The sequence below is a fragment of the Camelus bactrianus genome, chromosome 2 (genome assembly GCF_048773025.1).
Source record: "Camelus bactrianus isolate YW-2024 breed Bactrian camel chromosome 2, ASM4877302v1, whole genome shotgun sequence".
Lineage (NCBI taxonomy): Eukaryota > Metazoa > Chordata > Mammalia > Artiodactyla > Camelidae > Camelus > Camelus bactrianus.
In genome coordinates, this window is record NC_133540.1 from 81,912,613 (window position 1) to 81,928,675 (window position 16,063).

The window sequence follows — 16,063 nt, forward strand, 5'->3', positions numbered from 1 at the left end:
AAAGAATTAAATTTGCTCATTGTTTATTTAGTGACAAACATATAGATACTTAAAAAGATCTTTCTGAGTTAATTTTTTAGTTGTTACAAGATATTGTGGCAGCAGGTAGGTGGCCTTAAGGTGAAAACCAATAACTTTTAAAAAGACAAGGAAAAATCTAGGACTTTGGAAACCCCACTGAAGTACTTTACCCAGTCCAGGAGATTCTATTCCTGTTTCTACAGGTTTACTATGACTTGAGAAAACTTACTTATTAACAAAAATTACTTATTTTTCTGACGCAGAAGTATTTAATTTTGGATTTTTCCCTTTTTAGAAATTTTTATAAGCCATTAAAGCTTATAATTTCTCAGTAATAGATATTACCATGACTAACTCTAAGAGTGAGTCTTAAATATATTAGAACTCATATTCATTTCTCACATAAGTAATTTGTTCTAGGCCCACTGAAAATATCTGTATCTAATTGCTTTAGAATAAACTGCAGGTGGTGATTATGTATATTATATATATATATAAATATATGCAATAATATACATATAATATATAAGGTATATATTTGTATTACATACTAATATGTATAAACTGGTATTTTAAACACATATACTGCATAGGATGTAACCATAAAACAATTTTATTTTAATTCTTTAGTATTAAAAAGTCTTATGGTCACACATATATATCACAAAACATGATCTCCATTCAGAAATTAAAATATCCAGGTCTACTCTAATAATCAAAATTGGAACTTGATTTAAAGTTGAGATATTTCCCTTTTCAAGCTCTTTACTCACTTAGTCCTGCTAGTCCTCCTTTTCTACTTAATTAACTGGATTTGGACCCCTCTAGGTGGTTACTTCAACGGTTGAGAACTGGGCATCTAGCTTTTGTGCTCTAGTAATTTAGTACCTATTTAAAACTTACTCATTTCTAGTTTTTTTTTTTCCCCCTGAACTTTGACGTTCCTTTTCCACTCATTGCTGGAGATTTATCAACTATAGTTCCCTTAGTTGTAACAGTTCTGGATTGAGTTTACTCATTCCTTAGCATTTAGGCAGCTGGAGATATTTCCCACTCCTTAACTTAAGATCTGATCACCCTTCAAGGTGGCCTCTTATGAAGGACCTAAGGTGATGGGGTTTTTTTCTGGGTTGTCTATATGTGTTTCATAGCAAACATTTTATGCATTTTTTGTCTCGGAGACTTCGGTTGTTCAAACTGCCCAAGGGTACCACCTCCTCTTCACTTTGCTAAACAAGCAACAAGCTTTTTGCCCTTTGAATATTCCATGTGTGAGTCAGATTCCAGTGCACTGTTTTTTAGGATCTGCAAGTCTTCTTAGGGTCATAATGGTCTCTCTTCCAAGGGCCATCTCTCAGTTTGAAGTAAAGGAGAAAACATCATCCATTCTTCACATATCAGGGTGGCTGTGTTGTATGAGAAATCACAGCACACCTATCTCCAAAGATAACTGCTTCAAATATCCTTTTCTTAACTCCAGTTTCTGGCACTTTTACACCTTTGATGAAAGGCAGCAAATTCTGTGTCTTGAGTGAGCACCTCTTACTCTGAGGTTTACAGGCATATGCTACAACTATGACTCTTGGTTTGGCCAGGGAACAGCTGGCATTATAATCTACCTAAAGACAGTGTTCACACAAACAGCCTCTGTCTATGGAAGATGAAACAGATAGTAGTAAGACACTTAGTCTTACTCCCAAGGGGAGATGGCCTCTTTACTCCACTGTGTACAATTCTATTTCTCTCTTTGTAAATCCTTTTCCTTTTATAAACTGAAATGGATGTTTATTTAGCCAGAAAGCCTCCTTTCTAGATGTATTTTTCCAGAAAATACTGCCATGGTTTAAAAAGCAGTAGTTCCCATTCTGTAGGCCATGAATTATACAGGATAAAAGTAGGGTGGCAGAAGATGATTCTAGGGAAAATTATATTTATACCAGGAATTGAACTTAGACTTAATAAAGGATTTTTGTACATATATGTATCACTGATTTTCAAACATATGTAGCTGTAATTAATTATAGGTTAACTTAAAAGAATTACTAAATTTATATTCCTTATTTGTCATTATTTTGTAATCAACAAAGTATCTTCTTGTGTGAATATAGGAAAAAAATTTTTTCCCTATAAAAAGGCCCTCATCCTTAAAAAGGATAGGAAAGGGTGGATTAAAGAAAGAAATAAAAATAGGACAGAGAACTTGGTACAAAGAGCTATTTTTAAGAAAAATCAGTCTTGAGGATACAGTAATTTTTTTTATTGTATACAAAATATATAGAAAAATTTGTACAGATCTTTTAAATTTCATCCCTCAGTAATAGGGAATACTCTTCTGTGTAGAAAGAATTTTATGAGAAGAGAATTTTGTATAGAGAAAAAGTTACAAGCTTTGGAATAAGAAGTCTTAGTTTAGAATCTCATATTCAAGGCTTTTTGATAACTCACTGATTATCTCTTCAGAAAGTTGTAAGTTCAGCAAAGGTAGGGACTGTGACTACTTGATTTAGTAATGTATTCCCAGAACCTAAATCTTTACCAGGAGTTAACAAAAAAAAAAAAAGAAGAATACACCAAATCTTTGGGTTTAGTATGCCCTGAACCAAAGGTCTCTAAATAACAGTCTCTTTAAATGTCTTAAACATAAGAAATTCTCTCTGTCTAATAATATTGTCTGATTCCTTTCTTTCTCTCATTTTCAAAATTACTAATTTTTCCAATGATAGAACCAATAATTCTGTGGGATTAAAGAGTCAGACATACTGAGTACTCACCGTAAGTGACAAAATAAACAATCAGTCCGATGATTACTGCGGCAATAACCATCATTAATATACCCAAGGTAATCTTTCCACACCTTGTGAGTTTCATTTTTGTGTTTGATTCCGGTCTTCTGGGCAGAAAGGACAGGGAAGCAAGTGTTAATATGAGCAAAATACAGGATACTCTTAGAAGTAAATAGGGACTTGATATTAAGTCTAAAAATGTATTGTTTTACATTAATTATGGATTCAGTGGATTGCTGAGCCTGGAAATCAATATGTAAAACTAGTGAATTAATATTTGTCCTGCTTATTTTTCAGCACATATAAATAATATAATACTAAATATTCACCCATTCAGCAAATATTTATAGATGACCTACTAGACACAGTTGTAGGAACAAAGATCTCTTTCTTTATGGAGATTACATTTTATTGAGGGAGAGACAGACAGCAAACAAAGTATAATTAATACATAAAATACATAACTGGTAAAAAGATATTAAGTGCTGTAGGAAAAGTAGAAATAGGTGAAGAAGATCAGGAATGTGGGTCTGTGAGATACAAAATTAAACAGAGTGGTCAGATTAGGCCTACTGAGAAGGAAAAATCCGAACAGACTGGAAACAGATGATGGTGTTAGCTGTACAGATAACTGGAATGTTCCAGGCAGAGGGAACAACTCTATAAAGGCCCTGAAGGAAGGGGCATGTTGGGAGGACAGTGTGGCTAGAGCAGTGAATGAGGGGAAAAGTAGTAAGGGAGTAATTCTTAGTGGTAACAGGGCCCAGACCATCTAGGGACTTGTAGGTTATTGTAATAATTTTGGCTTTTCTTTTCCTCTGAGTTAAATGTGAGCTTTGGAGGGTTTTAGGCAGAAGAATGTGATAATTTGGCCTAATTTCTTAATGGGATCCCTCTGACTGGTTTGTGGAAAGTTAATTATAGAGAATAAGGGTGGTAACAAGAGAAACAAGAGTAAAAATGATTATAATAATTGAAGCACAAGATGAAGTTGGCTTGGCCCAGAGTTGTGGAGGGGGAGGAAATGAGAAGGGGTTGAAGTTTGAATATATTTTGAATATAGAGTTGATAGGAGTTTCTGATTAATTGGTGGAATGCGAGTGGAAAAAAGGTGTCAAGGATGATTTCCAGTTCTTCAGCCTGAGGATGTGAAGGAGGAAGTTATCATCAAAGATGGGAAGGCTGTTGATACGGCAGGTTTTGAGGGAATGATTATGTGTTCAGTTTTATGCTTTAGATGTTCATTAGTCATCCAAGTGGAGATGCAGGTTGGATATACAAGTCTGGGGTTTGGGATAGAGGTCTGGGCTGGTGATATACATTTGGCATTCCTCAACATATAGATTAGGCTCTGGGACTAGATGAGATTATCAAGGAAGTAAGTGTAGCTAGAGGAGACCAAGAGATGATTGCTGAAACACTCCCATATTAAGAGGTCAAGGAGAAGAGGAAGACTAAGGAAAGGAGACTGAGAGGACGCAACAGTGAGTAGCAGGAAAATCAAGAGAAAGTGATGTCCTGGGAGCCAACAGAAGTGCATGAAGGATTAGATAAGGGATCAACTGTGTCAGATGTTGCTGATGGCTCATAAATAAGAAGAACAAGTGAGTACTGAAAATTGACCATTGGATTAGCATTATAGAGGTAACTGGTGACTTTGTGCAAGAAGTTTTAGGAGTGGAAGGGGCATGAGAATGGTTAGAGATGGTTTGAAAGAGAATGGAGTAGAGGAGTTAGAGACAGTGACCACTGATCACTCTTTCAAAGATTTTGCTGAAAAGGTGAGTAAAGAAGTGGGACTATATACGTGGTGAAGGAAATGGGATCAAGAGAGGTTTTATTTTAATATGGATGATTTAAAATATATTTAAAAGTAGAGAGAATAGTTTAATAAAGCTCAATTTATCCATCACATAGATTTAAAAACTGTGGACATCTTGCAAGAGTTCATCTATTTTTCTGAAGCATTTTAAAATAGTCATAGAAAAATAATTATATCGTGACATTCACAAAGGAAAAATCATTTTAGATTTTTTCCATCCAAAAAATAAGGGCATTTAAAAAATGACCATTATCATCTCTAATGAAATTAGCAATAATTCCTTAATATACTCTAATACCAAGTTCATATTCAAATATTTCTTTTTCTCAGAATGTCCTCAAAATGCCTTTTACAATTTGCTGTTGTTGTTGTTGAACAGAAATCAAATCAAAAGCTTCACATTACATTTGGTTCTAATTTCTCTTATGTCTCTTTTAATCTAGAATAACTTGCATACTCTGCTTCCTTTCTAAGATTTTTTGTATACTGACTTATTGAAGGTACTGGGTCTGTTGTCCTATAGGATGTTCTACCTAAGAGAAGTGTGTGTATTTTTCTAATATTTTAAACATTTTATTTCATGATAATTAGACTCTCATGCAGTTGTACGAAATAATACAGAGAGATCCCTCATACATTTCATCCAGTTTTCCCCAATGGTAAAAATTGCAAAACAGTATTATAACCAGGATGTTAACATTGATACAGCCAAGATACTAAGATAGCAAGATTTTCATACAAAGGTCCCTCGTGTTGCCCTTTTTTAAGTCACATCCATTTGCCTCCAGTCCCACTGCCCTCCTTAATCCTGGCAACCACTAATATGTTCTTCTTTTGTATAATTTTATTTCAAGAATGTTATATAAATGGAATAATAAAATGTGAAACCTTTTGTATTTTGTTCTTACTCAGCAACATTCTCTGGCAATTCATTCAGATTGTTATATGTTATCAATAGTCCTTTTTTTAAAAAAAAATTAAATTGAGAAGTAATTCATAGTATAGATGCACTACAGTTTGTTTAATCATTTACTCACTGAATGACATCTGGATCGTTTGCATGTTTTGGCTGTTAGGAATAAAGGTGCTATATACATAGGAGTTTTTGCATGAATATGTCTTCATTTGTTTGGGATAAATGTCCAGAGGTGCAACTGCTAAGTCATATGGTAGTTGTATGTTTAACTTTTTAAGAAACTGCCAAACTGTTTTCCAGAGTCACTGCAACATTTTGTATTTCTACCAGCAATGCGTAAGTGATCCAGCTCCTCTGCATCCTTGTCAGCATTTCTTATCACTAATTTTAACCATTCTGATAGGGATGCAGAGATATCTCTCTTGGTTTTAATTTGCATTGACTAATGATGAACGTTTTTACATGTGTGCTTGTTATCCTCTATTCTCTGAAATGTCTGTTTATATCTTCTACTTAATAATTGGATTGTTCTTTTTTTAACCATTGAGTTTTGAGAATTACTTATATATTCTATATACTAGTCCTTTGTAGAATTTGTGTTTTACAAATAATTTTCCCCCAGTTTCTAAGCTTGTCTTTTCACCTTATTAATAGCTTTCCACAGAGCAAAATTTTTAAATTTTGATGAAGTCCAATTTCTCAAATTTTCCTCCTATGGATCATATTTTTGGTGTCAAATCTAAGAACTCTGCCTAGACCTAGATGCCAAATTTTCTCTGACTTTTTTGCTCTAAAAACTGTATGTATTTTATGCCATAATTCACGGACAATTAACTTTGATATGAGGTAAGAATCTTAGGTTGAAGTTAATTTCTGTTCCTTTGGACGGCTAATTGCTCCAACACTATTTGCTGAAAAGGGTATCTTTCCACCATTGACTTGCTTTTGTTCCCTTGTCAAAAATCAGTTGGGCATATTTACATGGGTCTATTTCTGAGTTCTCTTCTGTTCTGATCTGTGTCTTTTTTTTCTTCAATACTACCCAATCTCCATTACTGTGGCTATATAATGTCTTAAAATCAGGTAGACCGATTCCTGCCACTCCATCTTTTTTGTGAAAATGTTTTTTTAGTTTTCTAGTTTCTTTGCTTACCTACATAAACTTTAAATAATCTTGTGTATATCTAAACAAAAACCTTGATTGGATTTTGATAGGCACTGCAGTAAAACTGTATATCAACTTGGAGATAATTAACATCTTTGTTATGCTGAGTCTTCTAATCCATGAACATAGTCTTTCCATTTGATTAGATCTTTGATTTCTTCCTTCAGTGTTGTGTGGTTTTCAGGATACAAATCCTATAAATATTTTGTTAGATTTACATTTAAAGTCCTTTCTCTTTTTTTTAGTAACTGTAAATGGTATTATGTTTTAATTCTAAAGTCCATTATTCATTGCTAGTATATAGAGACACAATCTATTTTTGCAGTTTATCCTGCATCCTATGACTTGTTGGACTCACTTTTTAGTTCTAGGAAGTTCTGTTTTTCATTTTTTCTTCAAGATTCCTTGGGATTTTCTATGTAGACAATCTGTCATTGGCAAATAGTGTCAGTTTTATTTCTCACTATCTAATCTGTATGCTTTTTATTTCCTTTTTTTATCTGACTGCTCTGGCCAAAACTTCTATCAGTATATTAAATAAGGGTCGTGAGAGTGGACATTTTTGTCTTATGCCTGATATTAGTGGGAAAGCATTTAGTCTTTCACCATTAATTATGCCATCTGTAAGTTTTTTACAGATGTTGTTTTCAAGTTGAGAAAGTTTCTCTCTATTCCTATTTTTCCTAGAGTTTTTGTCATGAAACAGTGTTGAATCTTGTCAAATGCTTTTTGACATACAGTGATATGTGACTTTTCTTCTTTAGTTTGTTAATATGGTGGATATATTACTTTTTAAAAAATATCGAAACAGCCTTGCACCCCTGGCATAAACCACACTAGATTTTTTAATGTGTGTATGTTTAAATTCCAGTTTCAATCTCCTTAATAGTTATGAGTCTGTTCAAGTGATCTATTTCATATTGTTTGAGTTGGGATAGTTTGTGATTTTCAAAAAATTGGTCAATTTTGTCTAAATTGTCAAATTTATCTGTGTACAGTTTTTGGTAGTATTCCCTTATCCTTTTGATGTTTACATGTATGTAGCTATATCCCCTGTTTAATTCCTGAGATTGGTAGTTTTTGTTTTTTCTTTTTTATCAGTTTTCCAGAGCTTGCCAATTTTATTGATATTTTCTAAGAACTATTATTTTGTTTTATTTTTTCTTATTTTTCTGTTTTCATTTCATTAATTTTGTGCTTATCTTTGTTATTTCCATCATTCTGCTGCTCTTTTACTCTAAGTTCTTGCGGTGGGAGCGTATTGATTTGAGACTTACTCCTTTCTAATGCATGCGTTTAATGCTATAAGTTTCCATTTCACCACTGTTACAGCTATTTCTTACAAATTCAATGTGTTCGTTTACATTTTCATTCTATGTATTTTTTTTTTAAACTTCCACTGAGAATTTCTCTTTGATCTATGGATTTCTTAGAAATGTGCTGGTGAGTTTCCAAGTGTTTTGAGATATTCCTTTTTTAAAAACTGACTTCTAGTTTGGTTCCACTGTGGTTGGAAAACATACTATATATGATTTTTCAATTCTTTTAAATTTGTTCAATTTTGTTTTATGGCGCTGAATATGATATATATTGCCACATGGTCCATGGGCCCTTAAAAAGAACATGTCTTGCTGTTGTTGGAATTTTCTGTAAACACTGATAAGGGCCTGTTGATGATAGCACTGTTGAGTTATTCTATATCTTGTTTTTCTGTATAGATGTTCAACAATTGAGAGAGCAATGTTGAAGCCTATAATTTTGAATTTTTTATTTATTTTGTTTTTTTCTTCACATATTTTGCTGCTCTGTTTGGTACATAGTTTTAGGATTGGTATGTTGTCATGGTGGATTGACTCTTTTATTATTGTAAATTACCCACTCTGGTAATTTTCTTTGCTCTGAAGTCTACTTCTGTATCCAGTGTTAATATAGCCACCTTCTGCTTTCCTTTGAGTAATGCTTTAAATAATGTTACATGATAGGCTGTTTTGTAAACTTTTTACTATAAATCTACCTATATTGTTTAATTTAAAGTGAGTTTCTTGTAGACAACATATGATTGGGATATATTTTTTAATCCATGCTATTAATATTTGTCTTTTAATGGTATATTTAGACTATTTACATCTAAAGTAACTATGAGTATTTTAGGGCTCAGGTCTGCCTTTTTAATACTTTAATCAAAAGACCCTTCAGAAGGCTTCTGGAGGCTAGAAGTCTGAGATCAATGTTTCAGTATGTTTGGTTTCTTCTGAGGCATCTGTCCTTGGCTTATAGATGACTTTTTCTCCTTATGGCAACAAATGGTCTTCTCTCTGCACATATCTATGTCTTAATTTCCTCTTATAAAACAGCAGTCATATTAGATTGGGGTTTACCCTAATGACATATCTTATAACCTAATTACCTCTTTAGAGATCCTATCTTGAAATACAATAACATTTTGAGGTACCAGCTGTTAGGACTTCAATATATGAAGTTTGAGGGGACACAATTCAGTTCATAATATATTTTTATGTTTTATGTTTGGTGTATATATATATATATATATACATATATATATATATATACATACATATATATATATACACACATATATATTAGGTTAGAATAATATAAATATTTCACATTTATATTTTCATATATTTTATTTATATCACATATCATATTTTATATACTATATATCCATGCATATAATATTGTAGGTATGTTTGTATGTTTGTGTGTGTGAAAGATGTTTCTAATATGTATTTCAAGATACATCAAAATGACTATACTAAATGTTGATTAGTTTAAAACATTCACATTAATTTTATTTGCAAAATCAAATACCTATCAGAAAATTTATTTTTTTAGTCATTCCCTGAATAGATGATAGTCCCTGAAGACATATTTACTAGATCCCCAATGCAGGTAATATTTGAAATCTTAATCTTTTTAGAAATTTCATTTTACTTAAAAAAAAACTTTGACTATTTATTTTGTCAAAATTATATGTGCATCTTGCACATAAAATTAATCTCTCAATATTTCCATGGAATTGTGATGCTCATGAACTCTTTTGGTCGATAATAAAATAAAAAACACTAAAATACATCTTACTATGTAAAAGTTTAGAAGAAAACACTTTTCAATATGACCAACTCGCTTACTGAGTCTAGAATAGTGTACAAAAGTTTTGGAAAAAGAAAAGACTAAATGATGTGGTAAAACCCTGGTAACTCAAATTCCTGTAAATGAGTATTATCCTAAAGCATCCTCTTCCATACCCACAGGTATGTCTGCATATTTTACTCAACACAGCTTGCCATGGAATAAGTCTCAAAAAAAAAACGTGGAAAGTGGAGAACGAAATTTGATGTGGCAAATAACTTGGAGTATAATTTCTGTGTGTGTGTGTGTGTGTGTGTGTAATTCCTAGATTCAAAAGGAAAATTAAACTTTGTCAGCATCCAGATTCTTTAAAATATTTTCTAAAAATACAATGTGAGACATTTAAATTCAATTTTTTTCTAAGTGTTATTATATGAGATGTTGGTTGAAAAATAGACCCCTTATTCAACAGAATTGGGGGTCTTAGGTGGGAGTTGACATGAGGAATAGAAAAACTTCATTTGATTTTAGCAATATGCCTTAATTTTCCAGTGTTTTCTATCTACCAAGTGTATCTTGAAGCCATTCAGGTGTAATAATGGTAAGGTGGTAATGATACTGAGGATCATTTAGCAATTTCAGAAAGTATTGCTTGCCAGAGAGTTTTACTTAAAAAATTATTATTTCCTTGAAAGAATGAAACCACAGTCTATCTACACATTTCTCACATACTGTTTATGGAGCATAAGGAGCTGAGCAAGTTAACATGGACAAAAAACACATTAATTAGAGCCAATAGCAAACATTTTTACTAGTTTTTGTTAATTAAATCTTACGGATTAACATCACAGTTTAAGAGAGAAGATTTCAGGGATTCTCTTACAGCTAATTAATCTAAATATTAATGTGAATGTGTAAAATGACAAAGTTGTTCATCGAGAAGTTACATTCTGCTCAATTTTGTACTGTTCACCTAGAATCTAAATGTTGGCAAGATATCAAAACCAGAAAAGTTGTCTATAAAGATTTTGTTAAAATATGAGTCAGGCTCAATAGGTTTATCAAGGCATGCATTTTGAAGTGACAGGAAGGACAGCAATGTGCATGTGAACATTTTCCTGTGTGCTAATTTGATTAGCTTAAGAATAAAAAATTATTTATCCATCTGTGTGTCCCACAGAAACAGTCAGAACATTTCTTTAATTTTTGGGCCAACTGCTATCTATAAGTATATGGCACTGCTAATGGAAAGAAATAAAATCCTCTCTTGTTTTTGTTTCCAACTGAAATGTTAAATCATACTACTAAAAATGTGTGGCAGTGAAGCAATGTGCTGTTTCAATAATTAGATATTAAGACCTAAAATTCTGTCTACCACTTAGGTAAAATAGCAAGCATATTGTGAACGCAAGTATTAATGTCTCTATATTGACACACACTATTGAAATTGATACATATAACTATCCTGTGTTCTTTCAATTTTCAAAGTGAAATTATCTTTTTAAAAGTAAATCCCCCAATTTTACTTCAGTAATTTCAGCAATTATACATATACTTTTGATGAATGCTATAATTGTGATGGAAAGATTTCTCACAAAAACTACCAAGCAAAACAGACTCTAAAATTTATCCATCCTAATCATTCTTCATTTTCTTTTATTTCCACAAAGGGTCATTTTGAGACTTTAAAATACAAATAAAGCAACTTTCACTAATTTGGTCCCTTCAGAAAATTTCCCTGAGGAGCAATGGCAAGCCGTCCTGCTGCCCAGCCCCCTTGAGCCCACCTGTTCTGCAGCATGGTCCATGCCTGCTCTCTCCGCAGAGGCTGTCCCTTTGCCATGTTCTCCCCGAGTGCCGTGTGGCACAGTCATTCTCCACCTATGTAGCTTACAAGATCCTGTAACTTTTATGTGCTTTATGATAATGGTCTAATGAAAATACTTAGCACTCACAAATTTTCATCTTCAAAGCACTTTGAAGATTTCCTAATTAATTGTGCGTTAGCAAAACATGAGCTATATATATGCTGCTTCATAAGTAATAAATAATCAGATGACCCAAGTAGAGATAAAATTTAAAACTCCCAGTTGTTATGACTGGGGAAGGAATCAGGTCACCTGGTTTGAGGATAGCCAGTCTTCACTCAGTTCTGCATTTAGTGAATCTGGAGAGGGCAGCTGCACTTCTTACTGTCCAGACTGCGGCAGTTTCTTTATTGCCTTTTGGTGGAAGGCCAATGACTCTCCCAGCTCTAACCCTCCATTAGGATCTGAATACTCTCCAACTTATAACTTGCCTCCTTTGACACATCTCATCCCTTATGAATTCCTCCCTGAAATTTTTACTGCTACCAGAATACTAGCACTCACTAAGAGTTTTTATTCCCTGAAACCTAAAGGGTGTTGATTTTTTTGTTAAAAGTATATATATATGGGTTTAACTAGTCATTTTTCAAAGTTTTGGATAGCATTCTGGTTCTTAGCAGATACTGGCATGGAGAACAGATAAGACACATTCTAATGTTTAGCCACCAGCCAGAGGCCAGCGACCAGCAGTATAAACTTGGAGAAAGGCTTCCCTGGGTAACAGTCTTTGTTAAAGAGATACGAACTTATTATACGATCAAGGAGAATCATTGTTTTACCTATGCTACTTCCTTTTCCCCAAAAAACATACGAAGGGAAAGGTAATCAGACTAATTATCTTTGTATTAGAATGAAAAATAACCATAATGGCAGTTCTCGTATCAATTATTAATGAGACCTTGGATCAGATACATTTGAATTCTCTAACAATTTCTACTTTGATTGTGTTTATTTGAGCATTCCAGACTATGTTTTTACAACTTTCTTCAAAATATCTATTAAGTTCTTTTATTTGCTATTGTAAATCCTACTCATCCTTTAAGATAGGTCAATCCTTACATTCTCCCTGTGATCTTCTCAAAATGTACTGCTTTATCATCATGAAGTCATGGGATCTTGCACCTTGCTGAGTTCTTTGTGCCATCACGGTGCTTAAGCCCTTGAATAGGGAGATTTCACAGTGTATCAAGGCTGTGACACCCTGAGGCAGGGTCCTTGTTGAGTTTGATGACTGTCGGGGCTAGTAGCCTATTTATTCCATGGCTGTAAACAGTGTGCAGAAATGAACGTGAGAAAGCTGACTGACCTGTTGGAGGCTGCCAACAGTTAGCAGCATGATCTGCTGAGTCTGAGACAAGACTGGAACCAAGGCTTCTGAGAGGACAGGTGTAGAGGGTTGATAATGCCTGCAGATGGGCAATGTGCATCTCAGGAGTTGATAACCTGGACAGATGATGACTGTAGATCAGTCCCTTAGCCCCAGTGCTTGACATTATATAAGCTAGGTCACCTGGAACGTAGAGAACAGGGAGGAATATAGTAACTTGACTGAGTTTTAAAACCCCAAACTGCCTAAGAAAACTAGATTGACTAAATCTACCAAGAATAGTGTGTACAGCTGCTATAATTAGGCAGGATGGGGGCTTGAAAGAGACATAATTAAGAAAATTACTTTTTTGGGGGATATACTCGAGTTCATGGCAAAAAAATATCATACCAGCTAGAGAAGTGTGAATATGAGCTTTATAAAGGCAGACTTTAAGTTACACAAAAAAGGGGTTTTCATAAAAGTTTCAGTTTTAAAGCAATGAGATGTTTAGAAGTATCAAGGAAAGACATAGAGTAGTAGCTTTAAAAAATTATGTAGAAGAAAGATGCCATAAAAAGGGGCTATATGGAAGTTACAACCCTAAGTTTCTTTTTAAATTCCATAATTTCATGTGTTTGACAGTGTCTGCCATGTATATCTAACATTTGTGATGACGGATACAAAAACACTTTAAAAAACTGTAAGTACCTTCTTTTTCTCTTATTATAAATCTAAGTGTTCACTTTAAAAGCTATCATTTAAAAAATCAACTAACCATTGGACTGAAATGAGAAATATTTAAAAACTAATTTTAAGTAAATATTAATGGATGCATTGACATATAAACTAAATGAAAAGTTAAAACCTTTTAATAATTATCATAAGCAGCATAAAATGTTAAAAGATACAATATAAGGTGAATAAGGCAGAATCCAAATTTGTATTATATTGTTGGAGGAGGTCATGGAAAGGACATGACTGCCAGTTGACCTGCAAGCTGCACCTGGGCAGTGGAGGTTCCTTGTTGGTTCCTCTGTCTTTGGAGTGTGTGTTCTGCCCACCGTTCCCACAGTGAGAGCTGTTTTCAAAGCCATGGCCTTGAGAGAGCAATGTATTGCTGGGATCAACTGGACAGTATATGTGATTGAACCCAGTTAAGGCCTTAAATAAACTTTTAAGATTCTGGCGGAGATCTGTTCTTGCAGCCACCCAACACAAGTCCTGCGTGCAAGTTCTTGCCACCAACCAGTTTGGAGTGGTCTGCCTCTTTCTTCAGTCTCTCCTTGTTCTCTGTGTACAGGGGCCAGTTTGGGAACCAACAGTTATGGTTACAAACTAAGTAAAATTATGTATTTAGATGAGGACTGAAAGAGAATGAGAAAGTGAAAGGTGATAACTGATCACTAGCAGTTACTAGTTTTTTAAGCTTTTAATTATTTTCCATTATTATAATGTGGTTTATAATACATTCTTTTAAAGCAAACATTTAAAAAAGTTTTGGCTTAGTCATTCATAGTCACTTTGAACATTTCAGGTGAAATTTTAAAATGGATCTCAGTTAAAAGTAAGTATAAAATACATGTTATGCCCTTTTCTATCCAGTTTTCAAATAGAAAACATTAAGGAAGAGAATGTTTGGAAAACCACAAAGGATAAGACATAAAGATATTTCAATGTTTAAAAGGCACTTGGGAAAGAAGAAATTTTATTGGTTTTTAAATATAACAAATAAGCCACTTAGAAGACATTGTTCTATGCAAAAATTTTTATTTGGAATACCAAGAGAGCCAGTCTAAATGGTCATCCTAAAATATATGCAATTCATAATTTGAGAAACAATATTATGAATAATGAATGAATTTAAAAAGTTATTGAGTATATATGTGTATACTCATTGTTGATAATTCATATTTTAACTATTTTTATAAAAATTATTCAATTCATAAGAACTAGTCAAATTCTCTATCCTTACCTGAGAATACTCTTTGATTTTTTTGTTAATGTGTATATGATTGTGTTGATATGAATATATTATTCCATTGAGTTCCATAATTTTATGTGTTTGAAAGTGTTTATGTCTCTGCATCTGTGTCCCTGTATGTGCCCATCTCATCCTTTAGCTCTGTAACCTTTAATAAATCAGGCTGTATATTTGGAAAATTTTTTGACAGAATATTACTGAAGTTTAGATTTTCCATGTGTATTTTGATTTTGGAGACCATAATAAAATAAATGGCTGAATATATGATAAAATTTCTTCTGGCTATAATCTCCATCAACTCTGAGAAAGTAATTTTTTTTCTTTAATGCTACTGAATTTTAACTTTTATTCCTTAATTTATTCAAACATTCATTGAATGTCTATTATCTCTTATGCATTGTGATGGGGATTCTGAGATGAAAAATAAGCACATTTTAACTTACTGAAAAGTTAAATCCCATTAGGATTACGTGGAAAATTTGTGTGCATATGTTGCGTGATTGTGTAAATCTCATGGGAAACCTGTGACATAAACTGGTCATAAGGTTAATTGCTATATATTTTTGTCTCCTCAGTCTCAGTGATTATATCATTCAATGTTATTGAGTTCCATAAGAAACCTAACCTGAAAATACATGATATGAACATACATCTTGCTTTCTTAAATGTTAAAAACTTACCTGAACATTTAGAATCCAATATGTTAAAATGTAGGAGCCTTTTAAAGTTTTTCATTTGTGTGTAATTTGAAATATATATTCATGTATCAGTAAAAAATTTTAAGTGATGGATGATTTCAAGTCTCCTTAAAGCAAACATTATCATTGAGAATATTTACATAGGTTGTAAGCCCTCCCATTCTTACTCCTCCTTTTTCTTTGTCTCATTTACAAGACTTTTTAATTGGTTCACTTTTAAATCATCATTAAAAAAATTTCAATTTCACTTTTAAAATTTAAGAACATATTTTAGAGGATTATCATTAAAAAATCTTATTTTGGAGTCAGGGTAAAAGAATCCCTCTAATTAGACAACTCTTTCTAATGAGAGAGTTCTTCTAATTTTCTTAATGTTTGCCATGAGGAGAGTGTTACAATTACGTCTC

The 16,063-nt window shown here is 33.0% G+C and overlaps 1 long non-coding RNA gene across 1 annotated transcript in view; it reads left to right on the plus strand.

Annotated features, from left to right (window-relative positions):
- Positions 1-16,063, plus strand: part of LOC141579389 (uncharacterized) — a 36,233-nt gene that overhangs the window by 17,046 nt on the left and 3,124 nt on the right. The window contains exon 2 of the long non-coding RNA XR_012510611.1: positions 13,620-13,677. This is a non-coding gene — a long non-coding RNA (uncharacterized LOC141579389). The remainder of the gene's footprint in view (positions 1-13,619; positions 13,678-16,063) is intronic.